This window comes from Orcinus orca, chromosome 9, assembly GCF_937001465.1.
Source record: "Orcinus orca chromosome 9, mOrcOrc1.1, whole genome shotgun sequence".
NCBI lineage: Eukaryota > Metazoa > Chordata > Mammalia > Artiodactyla > Delphinidae > Orcinus > Orcinus orca.
The window spans coordinates 17,944,466-17,971,679 of NC_064567.1; the positions used below are offsets into that span (position 1 = coordinate 17,944,466).

A 27,214-nucleotide genomic window follows, 5' to 3' on the forward strand; every position below is an offset into this window, starting at 1 on the left:
TTTACACTGCTGGGAACGATTCAAAGGTATGTCTTAGAGGTACTCTGTTACTGGCAACATTTTTGCACATGGAGGACATGCTATTACGATCAGGGACTATTTATTCCCTAGTAAGTTACTAAACATCTATTCATCATGATCATCAAATGCATTTATTGTGTTCTGGAATTAGGAAGCGAGTTAGAGACTATCTTCTGGGAGTTAATAATCTAAGACGATAAGCTTTGAAACCAAACCAAGGGACATCATCCCTTATGTCTTTGGACATAATACACAATTTAAACATGTAACTCTGCAAAGAAGTTAAATAATAAATTGAAAAGTGCCTAGACTGCTTCCTCCTTCCTTTCACATGAATCATTTACATGGTAGTTTCACCCATTTGTTAGTTTGGGAATTTCTGGACTTTCCTTCAAGTAAGAAATGGCTCATAGTGCAGGCCTGCTTAAGACTAGCATGAGACTACAGGATCTCTGAACCTTGTACTCACTGATAAGAGTTTGTACTGATACCTATATTATTGGAGCTGGTATTTTAATGACTAAGTATGTATCTGTCTTCCCTAGAAGATTATAATCTCCTTGAGGTTATTACTCATTTTTGTGATCCCTCAAAGTTCTTGACTATTTTTTCTTATAGTCAGCACTAAGTTCACACTTGAATTAAAATGGATTCCGGGGCATTGCTTATTTTTGGATTTCATTGGTAAACAGATGAACTTGGCTAAGACATGATCAAAAGGCCATGCCTCCAGTTGAGCTCTTAGTAACCTTGGGGATGGTGGTTCACTAGGAAGCTCTATTTTATACTGTGATTTGTAGTTGTAGTTGTTTTCTTCTAGTGGAAAAGAAACTTGTCTTAGAAAGACATTCTAGTTTCAGGAAAGAGGGGTATTAGATATTTGTAACTGAGGGAATCAGTCTGTTCTGGGACCTTCAAAGAAAAAGAAGGACAAAGAAGACATATGTTGAATAAGAAAAGAAGAGAATTAGGGTTGAACTGAAACGCCCCAAATTTCCAAGGCCTTTGGAGATGCCTTGCCACTCCTCCATCATAATTAGGAAACACTGACATTCAGAGCTGATTTAAATGCTTCCATCAGTCTAAAAAAGTGTTGCCTGATTTTACTCTGTAACCATGCTCAGTAATTAGAAACATAAGGCCCTGTTCTGGATGTTTTCTTGGGAACCTACCCTCCCAGGCCTGGTGTCACTACCCATTGGCTACAGGACCTTTATCTTTTCTCACCATCTCTCTTAGGAGCCCCTGCCCAGGTCACAGGAAGAGTGTGAGGTTGCCATGGGCATTCCTGGAAAAACTGGAGACCTCTGGCGCCACCTCAGACTCTAAAATACATGGAAGAAACTCATTTTGCCTGCCTCTTTCCTTGCTGAAGCTCTATAAATCTGTATTGCACTTGGAAGGCAGTAGTTAAAGTACAGTAAGAAAAGTGTTCAAATCAGAAGATTCAAAAGAAGGATCTTTGTGATGACCGGCTTGAAATGACATCTTTGTTTGTTTTGGAAAACAGAAAAGCTATTCCAATGGTTGATTCTAGAGTCCCTCACACACTTGCTGGGAAACATGTACTTTGCAAAATGTAGGATTAGAATATGATTTAACAAGCAGCAGCAGCAGCTTTTTACTTCTGACAAAATCCACAAAGAAAATGGAAAAATACTTGTAATCAAGGACTTCAACTCAACAGTCACCTAACTTGTCAAATTAAAACATGTGGCAAACACCTGCCAAGCATCTTGAAACAACTATACCTTCTTATTTTTCTACCTGACCTGTAATCTCTTTGGAGCACATTTGCATTTCCCAATTTTTCACACTTAAACAATGCTGTCCACACCATGTATAGAGATGACTAAGCAACTTTGTATTAAGTAACCGAAGCGAGTCCTGCCAATTTTAGAATAATTAAGTTTCTGCAATCTAATATAAACAGTTCCAAGAACTACTTGCGGCCTACCAAAAGTATATATTACAAGTAGTCAACACTGAGGCCAGCTGGCAGACAGATCAACCTATTAAAGTAGAATTGTTCAGAATTCAGAGTATTATTTTTCTTTTCTCCCATTATTTTTGCTGCATCCAACTTTGTTTCTTTGGGAATGTTTTCAAGTATACAAAGCAAGAAAGTAATGTGGAATTGCACCTCTTCTAAATGAATGAGCATTTCTCTTGAGATTCTTTAGAACCCACAAGTCAGTCCCATTTCAACGCTGTCTACACAGGCAGCCAAAGCAAAATAGAGCAAGTGAATCCACTTTGCTCCCACTCAAGCTAAAGTGTTGGTATTTTGCTTGACCATCAGAAAGGTCAACAGTGACCACCAGACAAGCACATTAAGTTATATGCCTATCAGACACCTGAAATATCTTTCTGACTGTAGATCCTTGTACTGCCTCTACCACGTAGCTTGCTGGATCAAAATTTATTACTAATAAGGCTAATGTCATAGGTTTAATTCTACCAGGAATGAGTTAACTATTTGAGAGAAAAAAAAAAAATCCTAAACTTTTGACATTAATCTTGGCCAGCTACATGGCAGATGTGGGCTGACAACTTTCAGTTGAGAACATAGAGATGGTTAGACCAACCCATCCCACCATGACCTTCAAGAGAGTGTATGGGACCTAGAGTCTGTCATACAGAGTGAAGTAAGTCAGAAAGAGAAAAACAAATATTGTATGCTAACACATATATATGGAATCTAAAAAAAAAAAAGGTCATGAAGAACCTAGGGGCAAGATGGGAATAAAGATGCAGACCTACTAGAGAATGGACTTGAGGACATGGGGAGGGGGAAGGGTAAGCTGGGACAAAGTGAGAGAGTGGCATACACTACCAAATGTAAAATAGATAGCTAGTGGGAAGCAGCTGCCCAGCACAGGGAGATCAGCTCGGTGCTTTGTGACCACCTAGAGGGGTGGGATAGGGACGGGGGGAGGGAGATGCAAGAGGGAGGAGATATATGTATATGTATAGCTGATTCACTTCGTTATACAGCAGAAATTAACACACCATTGTAAAGCAATTATACTCCCATAAAGATGTTTAAAAAAAAAAGAGAGAGAGTGTATGGCCAAATGAATGGGAGTGTGTCATCACACAAAAAGCCTCTCCACATTCAACTGCATTTTAAGCCCTAATGTCTTCTTCACTGTGTTTAAATTCATATATATTCAAGAGTGGTAAAGGCTCTACAACCATCATCACAATGATAACTTCAATAAAAACATTCAACAAACATTTATGAAGTGCCATTTGCTACCTTACTGGGTGTAGCAAATAAGTTGCGAATGCAACTACCCTGCCCTCACCATGCTTATAGTCTGATGGTGGAGACAGGCAATGAATAAATAAAATACAAACTGCGACAAGGGTTAGGAACGAAAAATACAAGCTGCTATGAGAGAACTACAGGAGTGACTAATGGTTTTCTTTGGGTTAAAATATGATATAAGCAGTAATAGCTTTTTCAAACAAGAATGATATTAATACACTACAGACATGCATTCATAAAGGGAACATAAATGTATGAGACTGGAGTTTGTATTTATTAAATATATATCAACATCTATTATTTGCCAGGCACATGCTCTTCTAGGTGCTGATAAATCGAACTCTTCTCTACTTTTCTGTCCTAAAGAAGGGAATGAAGAGTAAAGTAGCTAGTCAGGTTTGAGGGATGGTGAACTATTCTCACCCTTTCTCTCCAACCCCAGATCCTGTGTAAGTAATGTACAAATAATGACCTATGAGATACTATCTGCTGGAATTGATATAGACACAGGGAAGCCACTTAAGATATTAACTTCACACGGCTAAAGTGGAGGGCATCTTTCTAGAAATCATCCAGCTCAGTGACCTTCTGACAACAAAAGCATGTTTCTCACCCGCCATCAAGCAGAAATTTGCTGATTTAAATGTAGCTGGTCCACTTTGTTTTTTCAAATTTTGGTTCATGATTCCAAGAAATGAACAGCCCGTAATAAATTTACTCCAGTGGCAGAATATCTCACGACCAGCTTTTCTACTTTGAATACCGCAAACAGACCTTTAATTTGTTGACACACAGCCCCTGGACATTCATGAAAACAAGATGTTCTCTTGCTGCTTTTTAAGTTAATCAGATTTAAGTCAGGGTCTCAGCCGAATTTCAAAAACAGATGTTCCATAGCAAAAGGGCTGAACTGACCCCAGCAATGAGAGGCTGTTTCACTTGAACTTGAATATTCTTTGTTAGCAGGATGAGCGATCAAATATGCCTGAAACTGGAAACAGGAGCGACCCGAGGTTTACTACTGTCTCCATTCAATGACTGCCCTGGGGATCTGGGAAGGTTGGGCATCCATGACTCTTGGTTTGGGGAATAAGCTGATGCCTGGAAGGTTTAGGTGCCTAGGTTACGAAGCGGGTTAGTGAGGAGGGATGATCTTCTCCCACACACCACCATCCTGTCTTCCTGTCGACCTCGGAGGCCCTCCATGGAATGGCTCCACTGTACCCAATGCCTCTCCTGACTCACACTCACGTGCAAACACAACTCACAGCCAGGCCAACTCCTTAGTTCTGCTACAATCCAGCTGGTATTTCTGCCTCTGGGCCTCTGTCCCTGTTTCCTCTCTCCTGTAACCTGAAGTGCCCTCCACTCCTCCTGCAAATCCCATATATCCTTCTAGAGTGTAGCTCAGTCCTATCTTTATTCCAGAATCATCCTCGCTTTCAACTTCTGCAGCATTGTTGGCACTGCTCTTTTTGACGGTCAATACTATATGACTTTGTTATTCAAATGCTTTATAACCTCTCTTTCTCTTGAGCAAGTGTGAAGCTGCCTAATGTCAGGGTCTGCCATCTCCTCTTACATCCCCTCACAGTGCCGGGTGCTTCGCTCTGCCTTTATAGGTGCATGGGAATGGCTGCTGAGTTGAACCATCTCCTCTTACATCCCCTCACAGTGCCGGGTGCTTTGCTCCGCCTTTATAGGTGCATGGGAATGGCTGCTGAGTTGAACTTATTGAAAAGCTTCTGGCCTAAAAACCCAAGTTCCAAAATTCCACAGCTCTGGCCATTAGTGCTGTTTGCCCCGTGTTCCTGTTTTGCCCCTTCTGGGCACCTTACAGAACTGTACTTTGGGCCTCCTTGTGGTCAGCTGGGGCCAAGTGACTAGTTCTGGCCAATGAGTCGTGAGCAGAAGTGTCATGTCACTTCTGGGGCAGACCATTTAATTGTTGATATTAGACCCGTCAGAGCTTTTTTTCTCTCTACCATGGTAGCCAGCAATATTTCCAGATAGCAGCTCTCAGCCAGGGTCCCCAAGTAAGGATGGCAATGATGTGGACCAGAGACTCCAGCCTATCCAGGGTTACAGAGAAAGCATGTGTGACCAACCTTTGTTGTTTAAGTCACTGAAATTTTGAGTTGTCCCTGACCCCAGCATAACCTAGCTGGCCATGGCTGACATTGCCTTTGTTAACTCCGTCCGTGATGAAAATGATCTTGTGATATTAGGCAGTGCACATCTCTGCTTCATGAAGGTACTTATTCAAATTATCCCATTTTCTATTTCTGTTCTGTGACATCTAGTATATAAATAGGAATGGGTAGACTAATCAGGTAGGGCCTCAGGGAGTGGAAATGGCTCATTGGTTCCACCTGCCTACTCCAATGAGCCATAAAGCTGCTGCTAACTGTAGCAGTGCTCGTGTATTACGTGTTCACTCATTTACACCAGGGATGACAAACTTGGGGAGTGGTGGCCTACGGAGAAATGGAGGATGCATGCATCCCTAAAAGAATTCAAATTCAAAATTTTAAGAAAACCATGCTGGGCAAAGGAAGCACATTTGCAGGTCAGTGTGGGCCTCAGGCTGCTGGTTTGTGACCCCTGATTTATACAGTCCTTCCTTAATGGCTATCATGTGTCAGGCTAGGCGCTGTGAGGACTTACAAGAATAAACTTACAAGTGAGTTCATATTAGTGCACTCTAGATGGAGCTTATTTAGTTAGCCAATGGTTATAGAGCACGCACTACGTACCCAGCACAGTTCTAAGAACTTTATAAATATCAGTTTAAATCTTTATAACAATCCTTATTGTCTCCAGTTTACAGATAGAAAGACTAAGGCCCAGAGCAGGTGTGTCATTTGCCCAAGGTCACAGAGCTAGCAAATAGTAGAGCTAGGATTTACATCCAGGCAGCCTAGCCCTAGAGTCTGTGCTTTTAATCACAAACCTATGCTACGTCTCACAAGACCTGTAAATGCATAATATTTACGAGGTAGCTTATGGCGAGAACCCCGTTGATGAAATGATCATGTGACTCCCTGAAGGATCTATGCTCCTCTACAAATGCCCCTGACTAGAAGCTGTTTCCTGCCAGGAGGATCTGGCTTGCTTGATGTTAGGGTGAGTCCATATTTGACGTTTATTAGTGAAATAAAAATCAATCTCCTGTTTATATTCATTTGGGCTTTGGCAAACTGATCTATTATTTCATTTAAGCGAGGTTCACTTTAGAAAATAAGCTGAATTTGTCCTAAAACCTTAAAAAAATAAATTACATCACTTCACACTTTGACTATTTCTTTGCTTTTTCATTTAATTAGTTTTAGACAGGAAGCAAAATCATCCAAGATTATATGTTTGTGTCAATCTTAGGGCAGACTCAGATATTGTAGGACCTGAAAATTACTTGGGAGGCCTTTAAGAAAGAGAATGCAATGTTAAATGTAAAAAATTAGGCAGGGGTGTGGCAGAGGTCTGTTCAAGTGAGGGGCCCTGTGGCTTAAGGGCCACTGGTTTCATGGTGACTCTCCTTGGGTCTCTCACCTTTGATTCTTATGAGCATTCCAATAAAAATGCCACAAACCCTTACTTTGCTCTTAATTTTCAATTATTTTGATACTACAGTTACGTTCACCCCCTAAAAAGTTCTTCATGAAAACCAGAATTTAGGAAACCAATAAGGAAGGGAGCGATTAAGCATCATTCTTCAAAAAGATTTTCAGAAAAGTAGAATTACAAAACACTGCAGTGCTTTGCCTATAAACCACATAATTAGAATGATGGGTGGATGAGAGGGCAGAGAAATGTAAAATATTATGACTCTTTGTCAAGATGAGGACAATGAAAAATAAAGTATCAGAAATCACAATTTACGTCAATGAATATATTATCTGAGTCACTAAATTTTCATTGCATTGAATAAAAAAAAAAAAAAAAAGAGTCCATTTTATAGGAAGGAATGGAGGAACACCAGAATTGTTAATGCAGCCCAGATCTAATACAGCCCTGGATGGAGAAGTTCCAATTCAATATATAGCTGTAGAGTGAATAAATTAATAAGTGACCTGAATATGTGTGTTTGAGGAACAAGAGAAAGGACAGATGGTGCTAAAGGGGTCACAAGCCTCTCCATCAACCCCAACTTAACAACCGCACGTTTTACTTCTAAACCATTAGCCAGCAATCTGGGGGAGGCAGAAGATATGTCCCCAGAGTCTCTCATTATAACAAATGTCTTTATGTTTATAAATCTTGTGAGTCTGTGATGGAATCAGATTCACAATCATGGGTATAATACACTTATTGGAGGAATTCTTTGAAGAACTTGGAGAAAATGCTTTTAGAAGAGCTCCTTCCATCAGGACCACCACATGTTCGTATTCACTCCTTCTCTGCATCCTCTGGATATGATAAACACACTTTTCCCCAAACTCAGGATGCCCCATTCCACAGTATGTCATTCTTGGTCATTAAATAACAGGACTCGATATTAATGTTGGCCGTCTCCATCCCTCTTGAACAAAGCGTTTTCAGCCAAAGATATTAAACTAGTCAACCGCTCTTTTCCCCCGTCAGAGAAACAGCCAGTATCCTGAAATCACAGCTCATTTGTACCATGCTGGCGTGAATATTCAGACTCCATTTGTCTCCAGCTCTTAAAGGCTGGTGTTAGCATGAATGATAGACATTTTGTTTTGAATTAGCAAAAAGAAGGAGAAAAACCCCCAAATAATAAGTTGGGCCTTAAAATATCTGTTTCAGGGAATGCAGCTCTGCCTTTTCCTCCAGTAAAAGTCGATTTAAAAAAAAAACCTAGATTTAATTTGGCATTAAGTTGGATTTGGGATACAGAGAATAGTAGGAAGGAAAACGTCTCAGTCTTTTCCCCCCAGATTGAGCCTTTAAATCCTATTGGAGGACTGCTGCGTGGACTAGTGCAAGATGTTTACAGCTTTGTTTTGTTGAACATCCCAAAGCAAAGTTTGGACGTAGCTGAGTCTGTGTCCTTGAACTGTACAAACCGTGTCACAGTTAGAACCTCAGGCTTTTGATAGTTTTGTTTGAATGCTAATTAGCAGGATCAGTTCTTCCTCTTTACTGCGTACTCACTCATGCTTTTTGAAATCAAAGTCTGGAAAGGAGTTCTAGACAAGAGCTCCTGGCACCACTGTTGGTTTTTCTCCCTGCTATCTGTGCCCTGATCTTGGCTTGCCCACCCTGACACAACCTCTTTCCATCAATAGCTGTGCTAGGCAGGAAGGTGTTCTCCATGGTGCAGTTAAGGCCTTAACGCCAGGTGCAATTCCCTGGCCAAGGAAACACCATCACTTGGCCAAAATTACAAAATCTGCACGTGGTGATGCTGGAATGTCCTCTTACCTTCCTTATCATGAAAGTTTCCAGAATTGGGAAGACCATGAGAATCCATGTTCCTTGTGTCCCCTCAATTCCTAACCACACTTGGGCTCACGGTGTATTTTCCTCTTTATACCCCATGACAAGGACCTGAGAGCAGTCTTCTCAGGGTGAGATGAGGCGGATTCAAGATCTTTTCACATATGAGCCTCATTCTACAGTCACTACCAGAAATCTGTAGAAAAGACTATTAGTGTAAGAAAGACCCCCTTCAGATCCTGCTATAACAAGTATGGGCACATTGAACTAAACAAGAGACCGAACACTTTGTCAAGGGTGTCCAGGGAGGATTGCTCTGCAAAACTCAAGAAAAGAGGAAGAGAAAAAACCCTTCTCTTTCCATTCTATCTGGAGCTTCCACTGACTCCAAAAATATTGGCCCACAGTGGTTATAAAAACACCCATTTATACTGTTCTAAAACAGGGCAAAGCCTGCTAGGTCCTTACAACTCAAAGCACTTCTTTTACATGCTCATAGGAAAATTATCTTTCTCTCCAAATTCTATGGCTGACTGAAATTAATGAAACACAGTCGGGAGGCACCTCTGCTGGCCACTGGCCACCATTCACTTGGAACACCTCACTAGGCCATTCATGGATTGCAGCGCTGTTTTCTCTTGACTTCAGAATTTCTCCTTTCTCATTTTATACAAACAGCAATTTATGTAAAAATCACTGACACAGGTGTCATTGGCATTTTAGGTAACTGAGCGAAAAATGGCATCTTTTTCCTGGCAACTTGAAGAATATCAAGAGGAAAGTATGGAAGTGAGGGGTACTTGAAAAAATCTGATATCTCAAAGTTCATTTTTAAGAAATGGAAGGGAGTATGCAGAGGAGGAGGAAACTTACAGGCCTCTGATGGCCTCTTCCGCTAATAATCAGACAATCCAAAGAAAGATCAAGGGTTTCTGCTAAAGAAAGAGAACCAATGGAGAAAGAAAAACAAGCAAGGAAAAGAAATGACACTTTAGAAAATAAAAGAGAAATGAATGAATAGCTTTCCCCATTTTGTTTGCATCAAACTCAGCAGGAAAAAATTGGGAAATTCAGTGCTGGGGTAAACATGGCCCGATTAGAAATGATATTTGATAGTGGGGCCCAGAGAGGAGAAGTTTGTTATGGCCACCACAACTCATGGACTGGCCCTCCATGCCTCATTAGCCCCCATTCTGGCCTGGGCATGAAACACGAAAATACCACCAATGCCTTCTTGAGGGCACAGGAGGTATGGGGTGACCAGCAGGGAACAATGGACTAAGGAGGGCGTTCAGTGCAAAGGAGGTACGCTCCCCCCGACTAAGTCCTTTACTGACTGTCTGGACGAGATGATGTTCCATGGCAACGGAGTCCCAGCCTCCTGACCCTAAAAAGGACCGGCCTTCTGTCTCTTTGGACATTAAGGAGTCTAATACTGGGGTTCCCCCACTGTGCAGTCTGATCAGCTCTGACTGTGATGAAGAAAATGGTCCTAAAGGAAAGTGTTGATGTATGACATCCCTGGGCATGCAGCTGGGGAGTCAAACACATGCTCATGCGTGAAGTTAGCTAGAGGGGAGCAAAGCTGGGTAGGGCAAGCCCCACAGGAATGGTTTGGAGCATAGCCCCTAAAGGAGAGGACAGAAGGAGGAATAAAATAGGACCAAAGGAATAAGTGGAGAGAGAAATAGATAGATATCCACATTAGCTAATACACATGTTCTTACAAACCCTCATTAGAAGTAGCATTTAGATTTCTTCCTCTTGGGAGGGTTCCTCTCCTGTTATTTAGCAGGAAAACTTTCTACATGAAATTTCTGGTGCATTTTTAAACCACTGCTCCTCTCCCTCCACAATCTTTCTGGGTGGCGTCATCCACTCTCACGGTTTTAATTCCTATGTATAGGTTATGACTGTGAAAATCTCTATCTCTAGTTCTCACCTGGGCTTCAGACTTGCATATCCCTTGTTTTCTAGACACACACCCTTGGCTGTCTCACAGGCCCTTAAATTAGCAAGTCCCAATCTAAACTCCTTGTCCTTCCCTCTTGGCTCCCCAAACAGTGTTCTCACAGAAGAGTGACTGTATGTGGAGCAGGTTCATGCTATTTACTGTCTCCTAACTCTTTGAGGAGCGAGGTAAGTCTCCTGCCATCAGTTAATCATATCTTTCTTTCAGTCCCTCTCTCCAGCTCTGACTTATTTCCACCTCTGGGGGGCCGGGGGGCAGGCAGCAAGTGAGGAGAATGCACCACTAATAATCATCATTTGGAGGTAGTCTTAAAGCAAATAAATTATAGATTCAGAGACTGCATCTTCTCATCTATCCATTCATGTATTCATTCAGTCATTTAATAAGTACTATTAAATGCTTACCATTTACAAAGCCTCCTCTAGTGCTGCCAAAGATGTAAAAGGCACACTCTTCAACTTCAAAAATTATATAATGTAATAGGGAAATGAGAGATGTGCACAAAGGGCTACAACACACTGTAGGAAAACCAAATATTTTAAGAGTGATATAAATGCTAAGGGAGTTCAGGAGAGGAGAATCGGAGAACAGTCCATGTGCAACAAACTAAAAATCAGCATACTGAGAAAAAAAGATGATGGGGTATTATGGACTGAATTGTGTTCCCCCCAAATGCATATGTTGAAGTCCTAACCCCTAGTACCTTAGAATATAACTAAATTTGAAGACCAGATCATTAAAGAGGTGATGAAGTTAAGATGAAGTCATTAGGGTAGGTCTTAGTCTGATATGATTGTTGCCCTTCTAAGAACAGGAAATGTTGGAGAGAGAGAGAGAGGCACCAAACATGTGTGCTGGCAGTGGGATGCCCATGTGAAGACACAGGAAAAGATGACCAAGAAGAGAGGCCTTAGAAGAAACCAAACCTGCTGACACCTTGATCTTGAACTTCCAGCCTCCAGAACTGTGAGAAAATAAATCTGCTATATACCCAGTCTGTGGTATTTTGCTACGGCAGCCATAGCAAAACTTTTCTCCCTACTAGAGCCAACCTCGGAAAAATTGCGAATGAGTGAAGTTTCCTTTAGCTTCTCCATCTACCTTCTGAAATCCCCTCTTTCTGTTCCCCAGGTAGACCTTCTGCTGGTGGAAGTTCTCCCAGGTAGGCAGGATTTGCTGAGAGTGAGGGGTATTTCCTCCTGAAATCATCGGTGTCTGTTCAAAGGTGAGCTTCCTCACCCTGAAGACTGACTCATCATCTCTCTATTCTCTCAAGTCAGCAACATTCTTCTTGGGAAGTGAGAACTTCATTATTGATTGGGGACAGTTTTGCTTAAGACATTATATATGCAGGAAAAAATTTAAAATAAAGCAAAAAATCAGATTACAAAGCAGGAAAACAATTCCTTCCAAACTTGTTGGATTACTTGGTAAGTAAACTCTGAGGAGCATAGCGGAAAGCTTGGTTCTGCACAATGCATCTTTAGGTGTAAGAATTTAGAAAATCAGGCGGAGAGGCCATGTAACTGCTAAGATCAGAGCCCCTCCCCAGTAAGAGCACATAAACTCTACTCACAGCTAAGCAATCAGATGTCCACCTGTGAACCTCTGGTTGATCACCAATCCCTATGAATTCGATTGGATGATCTTGAAACTTTTTAATGATACCTGGTATAAAAGGAGGAAGGAAACATAAGTGGAATACATTTTAGTTAACGCGGAACTACATATTTTAAAATACAATTTCTTCCTCAGGTACTGTTGTTGGTTAGGACCGTAAAGGGGAAATAAAGCACAGATATAAATAGATATTGTGCATTTGCATTTTAAAGAAAACAAATACAATTATTACAGAGTCAGTCCCTGAATTCTTCTAAATAATGGAGGGGAGAAGGTGGTATAGTTAGTACAAAGCAGGGAGTACTACCAATGCCAACGATCAAAGACAACAGGCTTCAGAACATAGTCAGAGACACTGCCTTCTCTAAGCTCACGCTCAAAACCTTCTAAGCCTCAGACTCTCAAAGTCTTTTTGGAACATTTGTCCAAAGTTTTCTGCTGTTGATTGTCAGGAACTTGGCTAACAGGTAGAAGAGGAGGTTCTGGAGGATTACAAATAATTATAGAAAAGTATTGGTAGATAATCTAGAGTTAACTCTCTTGCACTTGAAACAGCAATAAATATTAAATATAAGAAGGGCCAAAGAAATAATTACCTGGGACAGTAAATCACCATCACACCCCTAAACCTGCCCCAACACGATGTAACAAGGGATGCTAATGGAAAATGCAACTCTGGGTTTTAACGTTTGCCTTTCATTTAGTAGAATAATGGGCTCAAGTGGACCTTAAGAACATACCTTGCTTTCCCCCACCCCACCCTTTGCCATTTCGCATTGGAAGAAAATAGAAGTTCATAGAGTTTAAGGGACTGGCTTGGAATCACACTGCTGGAAATTGATCCTGGATTCCTAGATTCTCATTTCAGTTTTCACAGGTAAAAAACAAAACAAAAACCTGCCTAGCATGTTATCTATGGTTTGTATCCATCTGACGAAGGCTGGTTTGCAAACTAGGGATTGGGGAACCTTGAGGGCCTGTAAATTGGTCAGCAAGCCAAGGTGCCATCCATTTCCTTATTCCTGAGCACTCACTCAGGCTATCTTCAGCTCCCCTCCACCAACCTCAACCACCTCTTCCTACTTGCCCCAAATGCACTCGTCCAAACAACTGTTGTATTGTCATGCATCTAGAGTACCTAGCTCAACCTAATCAGGATCTGGGGGGCTGGGACCCAGGCATATGTGTTTCTCAACTGTCCCTGGTGAATCTACAGTGCTGCCAGGTTGAGAGTCACTGAGATAAGGATGCAGCATTCTTTTCCAAATCACTGAGCCCTGGGCACATGTGAGGGTCAAGTGAGAGGGCTCCGCTCCAAGCCCTGCTCCTCTCTATGTGCCAGGAACATATTGGGGATATGCCAATGAACAAATAACCATCGTACCTGGCTTCATGGCACTTATGGTGTACTGTCCCCCTAGAACAGAGGTTCTTAGGCTGGCCACCTATCAAAATCTTCTGGGAGAGCTGTTTTAAAAAATATGACATGACCTCCAGAGAGGTGCCCAGGAATTTGCACCTTCAAAGAAGTTCCCTACATTCAGTTGCTGATGTAGATTATAGTACCTATCCCACACAGGCCTCCCATTCTTGACTCTCAGGCTTCAACTAAGGCATAGACTAGAAGAAAGCAAGGAGTTATTCGCCTGGATTGTAAACGAACAAACCAAGAGATTTAAACTTGCAGGGAAAAGAATTCACAGTACCTTCCTCAAACCCTCTGGCAGAGTCAGTGTTTATCTGCCTGGTTTCCCTTTCCCTGGTCCCAATTCCCTCAGTGTTTTTATTTTTAAAATTGGGAATGAATAAAGAAAAAATAAAGAAATCAGGGATCAGGGGAAAATTTTTTGTTTGGTCTGTAGAGTCTCTGCATATGTTTATGAACTACCTTGTTAGTGAGAAAGAGATAAAAAGGCTTCTGAGAGAAACCATAAAGTGAATAGCAAAGTGACTAAGTGTAGAGTTTGTCTTCAGATATACTTTCTATTTTCAGATTTACAATGGAAGGACAGAAAGGTGATGAAGCTCTCACTCCTTGTTTTAAGATTTTTCTCTACTGTCAGCGACCTTGCAACTTCAAATAGATGCCTGGGCGAACCATTACTCACTGGATCCCTTTAAGCTTTTTATTCAGTACCCAACACATAGATTCTGACTGACCTGGCTCAGAGGCAGTTGCTGAAATTCTCTGCAGGCAAAGCTAAGTCTAGACCAGACATAGTTAGGAAAGGAATGACCCGAGATGAAGGAAGAGGGGCTGGGAGAGACAGCTGGACGGTGTGAGGTAAATGAGCCCGTTTCCCTACCGCAGTCCCCTTCCCAGCCAGTGGCAAACAGCCAGGTGCTATTTATTGCTCCTTTGATTGAACTATCTTCTCAGGCATGTGGGGAAATTTGGGTTTTATATGAAAGCATTCACTATGGGAGAATCAAGGTGTAATAAAAAAGGAAGGAGGAATTTCTCTCCTTTCAATAAGCTTTCTAGTCCTCCAAGAGGAGGGATTTTCTTAAAACCCTTAGGAAACATCTACCTAAAGCCATTCAGTAGCATGACAAACAGAAACTAGCCCCTTCCTAGGTTACACAAATGGAAAAATATTGACAGTACATACTTGAAAAAAGTGGTGACAATTCTACTTTAAAATTCCTACCAGGGCTTCCCTGGTGGCGCGGTGGTTGAGAGTCCGCCTGCCGATGCAGGGGACACGGGTTTGTGCCCAGGTCCGGGAAGATCCCACATGCCGCGGAGTGGCTGGGCCCGTGAGCCATGGCCGCTGAGCCTGCACGTCCGCAGCCTGTGCTCCGTGGCGGGAGGGGCCCCAGCAGTGAGAGGCCCACGTACCGCAAAAAAAAAAAAAAAAAACTTAACACAAGCGTTCACAGAAAGATGCCATTTTTCAAATGGGCACCAAGGCATTGGATAAAGGGGAGGGTCTCAAATGATAACTTATTATAACAGGGAGTTATTGCAAAGGTTAAATTAGGGATCCTTTATAAAAATGAATAACTTTATGGAGTCAGCAAGAAGAACCAGGTTTTCATTAATTTATAATTTTGCCTTGTACAGTCGAGCTAGGATCCTTTGATTTGAACATGAATATTTATACTAAAAAATCCCCCATGACTCTTCTATAACATGCCCTGCTCTCATTATGGAGATATTAATAACTACTGTGTAATAAGGGCTTTTAGTGCCAGGCCCTGTGCTAAGCTCCTTGCACACATCTATCTCATTTATTACTACAACCTAGTGAGATACATGTTCTTAACTTAGGAGAAGCACTGAGAAGTTTGTTGTGTTTAAGACATTTGCCTAAATTCACCCAGCTAGTAAGTAATGAAGCCAGTATTCAAATCCAGGGGCTGACCCAGCCTGATGGGTGTATGGGAAGGATACATGTCCACATTCATTTATTCATTGAGTGAGTTCTCTAAGCCAGGATGGGACACACAGGGAGGAGCAAGGACTCTGCTTTCATGGAGCTTACATTTTGATGAAGTACAGATAGCATACATGTTTCCAATAGTGAGTAAATAAAAGAGCGTGATGTGATAGAGGGCCACTGGAGGGCCACTGAATGGTGAGGGATGGTGTCTCTGAAGAGGAGATATCTAGGCTGAAAATATATTTCTAAGAAAGAGTCACTCATGTGAAGAGTGTTCCTGGAGGAGCCCTTGAGAACCCTAGTGTGAGGTAGAGGGTTTTATGAGATGACCGTGTGCTCTGTGATCATGAAACTCTTCCAAGTTGTTCAGTCCATATGGGATTCAAGCTTATCTGTGTATTAGCAGAACACACAATGCTGAAAGATGTGCTGAACAAAGGGACTTACCAAAAAATTATTCTCAAAGTACCACCTTTGCCAGAAAGCATGAGGGTGGTAGAGGTGCTGGTAATCTGTCCCTACCCATAGGGCAGAGTGCCAGGGATATACCTGGTCACCTGTACATCCAGTGTCCAGAACGATAGAGGTCCCCCTGTGCTCCTGTTCACTTGGTAAACCTGAAGAGAGCTGCCTTCTGTGGGTTTACATGAGTTCCTTTCAGTCTTGTGCATTGGAGGATAAGGCAGAATATTTCTTAATAATAGAAGAATGAAACACTACAGGATATAATCCTTGGAATGGGAAAGGAATGGTAAGAAGCTATTTCAGTCTTAGTTGGCAGGAAGTCACATAACTTGTGTAGGGGTAATTGAAATAAAATATTTAAAAATAGATCTATGGGTTTTAGTCAAAATGTGTCAGTAACAATAAAACATTAATAATTGTCTCTTGTGAATTGTCTCTGTTTTGCATTTATAGCTGAATATGGGAGCTAGGAGTATTTTAGAAGAGAATAAATATGTGATCTCAGGGAATTTGGGTAATTTAAGTAAATACTAATGAGTGAATTGACCTTGACCAAGTCATTTAAGCACTCTTGGCCCCTCAATTTTTTCATCTGTAACATGAAGCATTTGGAATAGATTTTTAAGATCCCTCCAATTCAGATGGTTTATGTAGAATTCTATGGCCTTTTAAGGGAAAAAATGTATTGTATATGTCTCAGTATCTGTGAATGACCTTGTTATGGTTGTGAATAAAATAAGTTCAATCATGTTCACCCTTTTCAGCATCTAATGGGTTTCCCAGAGAAAGGTACTGCTTTCCAGGGACCACCTACCCTACCTCTTCTCCATTATTTCTAAGAGATGAGTATATTTTATAGCTCTGAGAGAAAGGATAATGTATCACATAATGATATCTATAATCTGTTGAATACCTACTATGTGCAAGGTACTTGATATCTGTTATCTAATTAAAAAGAAAACTGTGAAAATAGTTGTTCTTAGTGTCCTATTTGAAAGTAAGGAGACGGATTCAGATTCACTGTTACATAGTTAACAGGTAGCAGAGTTGACATTGCAGCCCAGATTTGTTTGACTCCAAAGCTCTTTCCATGAGTGAACACTTGAAGTAGAAAGGAGAAGAGTATATAAGAGAATAGGAAACTAAGCAGAATGTTGCTGAAAAGCACAGCAGAGTTTTCTGCAGTCTCATGGAACTAAGTAGGGAAAACTCAAAGTTCAAGAAGGAAGAACCATTCTGGAGTTGATATATCAATATCTTAATTGTGATGGAAGTTACACAACTATCTGTATTGTCAAAACTTACAGAACTGTATACTAAAAAGAGTAAATTTTACTGTATATAAATTACACTTTGATAAAAAATGGAAGCAAGGAAAGAAAAGAGGAAAGGGTCTTGGGATACAGTCTCAGTTAGACCTTTGTAGAGTTCATCCGTTGGGAAGGGGCAAACTAAGGTCGATGGAGTTGTACAAAATGGCAGATGAGTTTCAAATCACCTCAGCCCTAATTCAACTAAAGTGAACTTCCCCAACTCTATCAAACTACCAGAAGATAGAGTAACTCAATTTGGAGGAAAGTAACGTCACCTAGCACCTCAGTTGGACATCCACATGGACAAACAGAAAACCAAATCTTGACTTTTATTTAACATCATACTCTCCCCTCCCCCAGTTCCAGATTGACTGTAGATCTAAATGTGAAAACTTACACATTAAAGCTCTCAGAAAAAAGAAGGTACCTCCATGATCTTGGGATACGCAAAGATTTTGTAAACAAGATGTATAAATTATTAACCATAAAGGAATAAAATTGATAAACTGTATTGCATTAAAATTAAGGACCATAAAGAGAGTGAAAAGGCAAGTCACAGACTGAGAAAGTATATATTAGTAAAACATGTATCTGACAAAGGATTTGTACCTAATATACAAAGAATTCCCACAAATCAATAAAAAAGATAGATGACTCAACAGGAAAATAAGTAAAGACTTTAACAGGTACTTCAAAAAAGAGGATATTAAAATGGCCAAACAGACATATGAAAAAGTGCTCAATCTCATTAATCATTAGAAAAATTCAAATTCAAATTCCACAGCACTAGAATAACTAAAATTTAAAAGACTGACAATTCAACGTTTTGATGAGAAACTATAACTCTTATGCGCTGCTGCGGGAATGTAAATTCGTACAATCACTTGGGTAAAATAGCGCTATTTGGCAGTATTTGCTGAAGCTGAATATTTGCAGATCTGGAGACCTCAAAATCTTACTCCTCGGTGTATACACGGCAAAGATCCATGCATATATTCATCAGAAGACGTGAACTGAACTGGAATGCTCATACCAGAACTATTCACAACAGCCACATACTGGAAATCAACTCAGTGTCTATCAATAGTAAAATGGATAAACTGTGGTAGGCACACGACGAAATACTGTATTGCAGATTAGGATAATCTAAGTATCACTCAGGCAATGAATCTCAGAAACACAATTTTAAACAACAGAAGTCGGACACCAAACAAAAATTCTATAGGATTACACTAATATTAAATTTAAAAACAGACAAAACTAATACTTGGTGTTAGGAAGCAGAATGATGGTTCTCCTGGGGCAGTGGCCAGGGGTGGCGGGGAGGAGGCATGACTGTGGAAAGGGGCATGAGGGGGGCTCCTGGGGTGCTAAGCAATGTTCTGTTTCTGGATCTGGGTGCTGACGACATCACTGTGGTCATTTTGTGAAAATTCATCATGCTGTACAGCTGGGATTTGTGCACTTTTCTGTATGTTACACATCAATAAAACGATTATGTTAATAATGTGAACAGAAAAAGATGAAGCCTCAATCTGGAAAGATGACAACAAAAGGGAATTTATGGGCTCGAAATACATAAAATCATGAAAATTCAATATTCCCAGTCATATATTACACTAGTAGGAAAATAAAATAATAAAAAGAAAGACAAACAATGAGAGAAAACAAAAAGGTAATACAAATCAATGTACTCTGCAGGGGGAAAATTGTAGTCGGGAAGGCTGGGATCAATTTGGCCAGTTATTTCTAAATTAAAAGTCAACACTGGATTATTTACCAATGACTTAGTGAACTTTCCACATATATATTTTGGCTTACTATATCTTAGAAGGGAAATATTGAATGTTTTTGCAAGTGGCCCATACCAAAGCTATTCAAATACAGGGACTACTTATCATCTTAAGATGTTGTGAAACCTCGCAGTGCATTCAGCCCCTTGCTTACTAACCACAATTTCCCCTCCTCACTTTCAAACACCACTCTTCCCAAATCTATCTCCAGTGCCTCACATGTGCATTAAGTGCTTGCACTGCACAAAGTTTCCTCTTCACTTGTTTCAACTGTATGTTTCCATTTAAGCTTTTACCTGTGTATCTTGAGCAACACTTGTCTATAGTTTGCTTGTATTTCAGTGTGAATTTTTACAGCTGTGGGAGAATCTTTTGATTTTCATAGGATGCATTTTTTCATATTATCATGGAATTATGCATACGGCCATACACAGATATTTGTATAAACTAGTAGATAAGAGAGACAAGGTGTATTAATAGGATACTATGTTAGGAATTTAGCTACCAGGCAGACTAAATAAAGCGAGGGACTAAAGAAACTGCTCTTATAATTCAAGAAAAAGTCAATTATCCAATGAAAGTAAGAATTCTCTTGGCATTCTGCAACAAACAGATTCACTGGGTTGCTAACAAAGCTTTACACTATTCAGTTGGGTGGACATAGGTCTTTCCCTTGAAAGCAGCATGGAATTGTGAAAGAAGACAGGCTGTGGGGTCATAACAGAGGTATGACCTCAGGGAAGTTCTTTGTGTGATGTCAGCTGCTTATTTAAAAATGAGGATAATAGGGGCTTCCCTGGTGGTGCAGTGGTTGGGAGTCCGCCTGCCGATGCAGGGGACACAGGTTCGTGCCCCGGTCCGGGAGGATCCCACATGCCGCGGAGCGGCTGGGCCCGTGAGCCATGGCCGCTGGGCCTGCGCGTCCGGAGCCTGTGCTCCGCAACGGGAGAGGCCACAGTAGTGAGAGGCCCGCGTACCGCAAAAAAAAATAAAAATAAAATAAAAATGAGGATAATAATAACTGCCTTGAAGGGTTTTTACTCCTCTGTGCCTAGGTAGTTTTTTGTTAATGCCTCTATGGAGGCATTGCCACAGCGGGCTGTCATTGTATGAGCATGGGCTTCTTGATGGCAAGGACATGGTCTTACCCATAATTCTATCCCAAGCATTTAGCAAATTCCATGACATATAACACGCTCCATAAAAGTTTATTGGTGAGTGAATGAATGAATAAATGAGATAACATATAACCTAGAATGCTATAGGCCCCCAATGAACATTACTCTTCTCTTTTTCTCCTCCTTTATTATTCTCTATCTGGAAAGCAGAATGAATCAACCCTTAGCTTATTTCTAGTAGGTGGCCAGGACTAGCAAAGGTAGCCAAGGAAATTTTTCTGAATTCCCCTTAAAATTTCATGGGAAGCCAAGGATATAGCTTATATTTTTGTTCACAGAGGAGCCAATTTTGCACAAGTATGAAGATGAAAAAACATTCTTATTAGAACAGAACAAGATCACATAATAGTACAAAAGAAGGGCTTTGATATCTTAAAACCGTGCCTATTTGCTGCAGCCTTTCCTATTTTTTCTTGGACAGTTTTTGAATTAAGAATAATCCATGATGCTGTTTGCATTGGCCAAGATTTTTCAATTGTTAATAAAAGAATCAGAATAGATTTTTAGAGGTAAGATATTTTCTGATCAGAGAAGCATTAAGAATGTGTCCATGGCAGGGTGAGGGTCAGATGTTTATTTTTAAGCTGTATGAAAAGTTCTCTACTTCTCTAAAGCAAGTCAGAAAGTGAAAGTAATTCATGGTATTATGAAATTTCTGGACTTCTCATGGGAAAGTGGCTGACCTCAGTGTTTGATAAGCTTCCTGTGGCTACAAACATACAAGCCATTGACTCCTAAGAAAAATGTAACATTTCTCGTTACAGAATCATGGTGCGCCTGCAGCTGGAATTTGGTTTAACTGCCTCGCATCAGGAAAAACCTAATGGAGATATTTTTAAATGTCCGAAGCTTGTGGAGACGCAGTCGTAATTGTCTCTGTCACCATCATCATCATCATGAAAGTCAACATCACCACCACCACCATCATTATCATTATCAACAAGCACTGATGTTTGTTTGTATTATTTGTAAGGCACTGTTAAATGCTAGGGTTCCAATGAGTGATAATAAATGGTACAATTAATTTTTATGTATATTAAATTTTCCTAAGGATATTGTCTTCATGGCACTCTTTTGCCTATGTGGCTATGTATGGCTTCTTTATTTTTTAATTGAATATATATTATTTACCACATATTATTTTATTTTTAAATAACAGTGTTATAAAGATATAGTTCACTTACTACACAATTCATCTATTTAAGTGTATAATTCAATAGTTTTTAGTATATTCAGAGTTGTGCAATCATCACCACAATCTTAGAACATTTTCCATCACCCCCCAAAAATCCCTATACCCTTTAGCCACCTCCCTCCACTGCTGAAAGAGCCCCTATATCTCCCAGCCCTGAGGAACTACAAATCTATATTTTATTTCTATAGAGTTCCCTGTTGTGGACATTTCATATGAATAGAATCATATGATATGTGGTCTTTTGTGACTGAGTTCTTTCACTTAGAACAATGTTTTCAAGCTTCATCCATATGGTAGCATGTATCAGTATTTCATTCCTTTTTATGGCCAAATAATATTCCATTGTATGGATATATCACATACATCCATACATTTTGTTTGTTGTTTATCCATTTCGTTTGTTGATGGGCATTTGGGTTGTTTCCATCTTTTGGCTATTGTGAATAATGCTGCTATAAACATTTGTGTACAAGTTTTTGTGCAGACATATGTTCTCATTTCTCTTCGGTATATACCTAGGAGTGGAATTGCAGGGTCATATGGTAATTATTCTATGTTTAATTGTTTGAGAGACTATGAGACATTTTTCCAAAGTGGGTGCACCATTTTATATTCCCACCAGCAGTGTATGAGGGCTCTGATTTTCCTACATCCTTGCTATGCAAGAGGAATAACTTATAAATATATCTCCTGTGCAGTAAACTTCAGGCATATAGAATAAGTTTGATAATTGTAAGTTTAAATAAATTGAACCCATTAGTTCCAATAGACTCTCAGTTTTTTTTCAACAATCTCAGTACTCAGGAGTTTTGGATATTCACAAAGAAGCAATGTCCTAATTCAGTACTTTCTGGTTGAGACTACAGGTAATCAAAGCAATTGGATTATTTATTCAGTTCAGTCAACTCAGTGGAAAATTTGAGCACACTTTATTGATTTAGTGAATTGATTTTCTTGTTTCTGTTATATAATATGTACTTTGTTTAAAGTATTCCTAAAACTTTTTCTAGTGTTAGCTTTGACTACTGATTAAAATTTAAGTACCTGAGAACAGGGCTGTATACTATATATTTTTTATGGCCAGTTGCCTAAGATGAGCAAAAACACAAACACTGAAAGTGGAATGATCCTGTCCCTCTTCTCTACCTTCTAACCAGCTAGCACTGCCCAACTTTCTCTTCCATGCCAGGGCTGTGTGCCGAGACCTAATCCAGTCACTGTGAAGCACAAAACTCTGACACGGAATCTGAACAGTGGTAGGGCTGTGGGCTCAGGTCAGAACCTAGAATCACCTTGTCTTACCCATGTAACAAAGGCAAAACCATCAATGCGTGTAGCCCTGAAAAAAAATTTGCTGGTTGATGTCATTCCTCAGCATTTAAAAAAAATCAGTCTCTGCATAATTTATTTGCATATTTAACTCAAAGAGTAGCCACTGAAGGCTGTAATGAGATACAGAGGCCTTTACACTAGAAAACTGGTAAAACATCACACTCACTCTGTCTCTGCTCATCATCACCCAGTTATCAGAATGTTTGTGGTCTTGGAAACTGGACATCGGCAAACACAGCAAAATAACAATGCACAGGGGACCATTTTGTGCACAGGGCCCTGGGAAGGGCCAGTGGAATTCCTCTGATCAGTCTCCTTTTGACTTTTTCCCAGAGACCTTGTTTCTGCACTGAAATGTCTGGAATGCTTGGTAGGGACGAAGTGGGTTGGTCACAGGGCAATTATGCTACTATCATCAATGAGATCAGCCATTTGTGGACTGATTTCCAAGTGACTAGTGGTATCACCAGTGGGTTAAGAATACAAATGATAGCAATTTTACAGTGAACAGAACTTTCACATTCCTTTTCCCAAATGATTTTCATGTCAAGCCCGGAGATCAGTAAGACAAATATTATTGGCAACATTTTATAAATGGGACCTAGAGAGTCCTGGAGAGGTTAAATGGTTTACCCAAGGCCTCTCAGCTAGTGGAGTAGATCCAGGTCCCCAAATCTGTTCTCTTTGCAGAACACCATTCTGCCTCTTGTTGGTTACTTAACAACCAAGTTCATTCAGCAGGAGCCGGTTATTTTTTATTTTAAGACAAATCAATCACTATATTTAGTTTTAGAAGACAGATGAATCCACTGATTTGATTCCCAACTGCTATCATGGGATAAAAATGTTCAAAGTGACAATCCTGAGAACTGATTCTTTGTGACCCTTGCAATTTGCACTGTCTTTGCAGTAATGACATAGTGGGGGGAGTGTTACAACTGATAAATCCTTCAATTAACCATCCTAACCCCAAAGCATTTGAACATCAAAATAGATCTGTCAAGGTATGGTGGCCCACCACAGTGGCCTTCCACTTGAAGTGTCGATCACAGCGTCATTACCTGTGAAGTGCACCATCAGATATTTGAGGTTTCACGTGATTTATTCTTTTTAAAAACATTAGGAAGGATTCAAGCTTATTTCTATAAACTTGCCTCTCACTCAGCTTTATTCCTGGAATCTTTCTTGAGTGGAAGAAAAGGCTTTCCTATGTGTGTTCCCATGAGTGAGGCTTCCCTGTGAATATCATTCCGCAGGCATGACACGTGGAGAAAAAAATTTTGAGATCTGCTCTTCTTCTATTTCTATATCATGAGACAAAACATCAGGCCCAGTTTGAGATTCTATTTCCAGTTAAGAAGTGGAAGTTGCTAAGGATGTAGCAGAGACAGACAGCGACAAGATTTCTGCCCTCACAGAGCTAACTCCCTAGTGAGAAAATTAATAAATATTAATCTATTTATATCTTATTCACTTTTTTGTTGTTTTTTGGCTTGAGTTCTTTTCTTACAATTTTTTTTTTGTGGTAAGAACTGTTAACATGTGATCTACTCTCTTAACATCTTCCTTACTTCTGTATCCCCAGTGCCTTGCGCAGTTCTGAGCACATATTAGTTTCTCGGTAAATATGTGTTAGTGAATAAATAAATGAAGTCTCCAGATGTCCAAACTTTTCCATTTCTAAATCTTGATTCATTATCCAGTGTCATTCTTTCTGGGACCAGACTGAAAGTGGATACAAAGAGGACAATCAGAATCTTGCTGAAGCCTGGTACTAACAATTTTATTGGCAATTATATTCGATGGTTGATGGTAATGTGGACAATATCCCAGCATCAATCTGTCATAGCCACAAACTTAAACCCAGGCTGCTATCTTTTAAAAACCTGTGTGTGGTTAAACAAACGGAGCATGGGGTGAAGATACAGATGGATCAATAAAACCCATTTTCACATTAATACATTTCAAATTTAACATCCTACAATAAATTTATCTTTAAAGAACAGCATTTTTTAAACATAGCATCTGTCTTTATTCATATGCCAACAAAAATACCAACAGAAGCCTCATCAGGGACAACATTTATAGCTGAGTTGATTGAATTAAATGAAAAAGATAAATTAGTTCAACAAAACCTTTTGGGCAACTGCCACCAAATAATTTCACATCGGGCAGCTCTCTGTGTTTTGAAATGGCAATTCTGGCATTACGAAGGCACATATAAGCTGAATAGAGCTGACATACATATAACTGCAAAACATAGGAAAATGTACTTTTCAGAGACAAGACAACAATCCTTCCATGTTTGGAACATAAAATGTGATTGTGACAAATCACTGCTAAAGAATGAAAAACAAATAACGACTGTAACTCAAAACAACTAAGCTTACATACAAATGCCATCCTAGAATCTTGGATAGAACTATAAATACATTATGTGAAATATACTACAAGTGTGAGAGAGGAAAACATTAAATTTAGCCAGAATTTAAATGGTATCAAGGCTGCACAGATACTTCGGTTGTTTGGGCAGTGTTTTTTTTCTTCTCTCTCTCTGAGCCCTTTCATTTCCTGATGTGCCTCAAAGGGAAAAGCTCAGAGATGAAAGTAAAAGCTGTCCTTAGTATGTTTTTAGGCTGTTTGAATCCACAGGGAAATCCAGCAGTGCAGGCACTTGATCATAAGATCCCTGAGTGAGCAATCACTTTTTTTTTTTTTTTTTTTGCGGTACGCAGGCCTCTCACTTTTGTGGCCTCTCCCGTTGCGGAGCACAGGCTCTGGACGCGCAGGCTCAGCAGCCAGGGCCCAGCCGCTCCGCGGCATGTGGGATCTTCCCGGACCGGGGCACGAACCCGTGTCTCCTGCATCGGCAGGCAGACTCTCAACAACTGCGCCACCAGGGAAGCCCGCAATCACATTTTTATACCATTTACATCCCCATAGCAACTCATGCAGTACTCGTCAATTATTTAGTGGCAGGCTGAAATACTGATGCTTTTCAAGACTACTTTTGTTTCTATTCTACTCTATTGCAAAAGGTTCCAGATCATTAAATCTGTAAAGTCAGACCTATCTCTGAAAGCTATATAGTTATACATCTTATTATGGAGAATATACAAATATGAATTTCATTATATTATAGAAAATTTAGAAAAAATAGAAGTATATGTAGAAAACAATCTTAAAGTCTCTTAATCCCTCCCGCCCTAAGATTACTTTAAAGTTTAAATATATCTCCTTCTGGTTTTCTTCACTAACACATATGATCCTATTTTAAAAACAAATTTATTATGTTATGTGTTCAGCTTTTTCACTTATACATATTTTCCTACACCATTCATTTAACATGATTAATAATGTCATGGTTTACATAATCATTCCCCTATCACTGGACATATATTTCAAGTTTGGGCTATTATAAATAATGCTGTAATGGACATTCTTGTACATAAATCTTTATCCCTAAATCTCGATCACTTGGTTTTTAACTACTAAGTAATGTAGAGGGTGATTCCAAGGGATCAAATTGATCACATTTTCTTTATGTGAATTCTTGTTTTCAAATCACCAACTGGAGAAGTTGGGACAGTAATTACAGTGTCACCAAAATATTTGTAGATGAGTTACAGCAAATAGTATAGCAAGACAAAATTGTAAAGGCCTCTGGTATCATCCATTCACTGCCAAGATTATAGAAAAACTCCCCCTAAAAGTTGTCTTTAAGAACCTAATTTTCAAGATTAACCAGTGTGGGCCTTGAGAGATGAGATAATTCAAAAGTGTAGCAAATTAAACTATTATAACAAACACATTAGATGTAGATACACACAGTGGAAGGGAAGAGAAGGAATAAGTCCTAGTAGTGAGGTAAGCCATAGCATCATAGGAGAGCCACTGGTGGTTTGAGAAAGTCTGGTAAGGAAGTGTCAACAGTGGGCTTAATGCTTAGGGTGCAAGTACTCTGAAGGTGGGGTTTATACTTTACACTTTTGTTTCCTCTCTACAACTCACAAAATATTCAAGAACTGCTCCTTTTTCTTTTGGAAAAAGAATATAATTGAACATAGTCGATAATCCCTGAATTGTTCCCATCTTCAAAAATGGCACCAGTGTTCACTGGGCCGCTTGAGCCCTGACTTGGGAGCCTCTCCAGACATTTCTTCCTCACCATCTATTCTCTGCCACTCCCCATGCAATAAATTACTAAGTCTAGTGATCCTCCCTCCAGAATATTTACTAGAAACAGTCCATTCATCTTCACCATT

The 27,214-nt window shown here is 40.0% G+C and overlaps 1 protein-coding gene across 4 annotated transcripts in view; it reads right to left on the bottom strand.

Moving 5' to 3' along the window:
- CALD1 (caldesmon 1) overlaps positions 1–27,214 on the bottom strand; it is a 181,323-nt gene that overhangs the window by 103,075 nt on the left and 51,034 nt on the right. For all 4 annotated transcript variants that reach the window (XM_033432405.2, XM_012533886.3, XM_033432413.2 and 1 more), the window contains exon 2: positions 12,244–12,335. The gene's annotated coding sequence lies outside the window, so the exon portion shown is untranslated. The remainder of the gene's footprint in view (positions 1–12,243; positions 12,336–27,214) is intronic.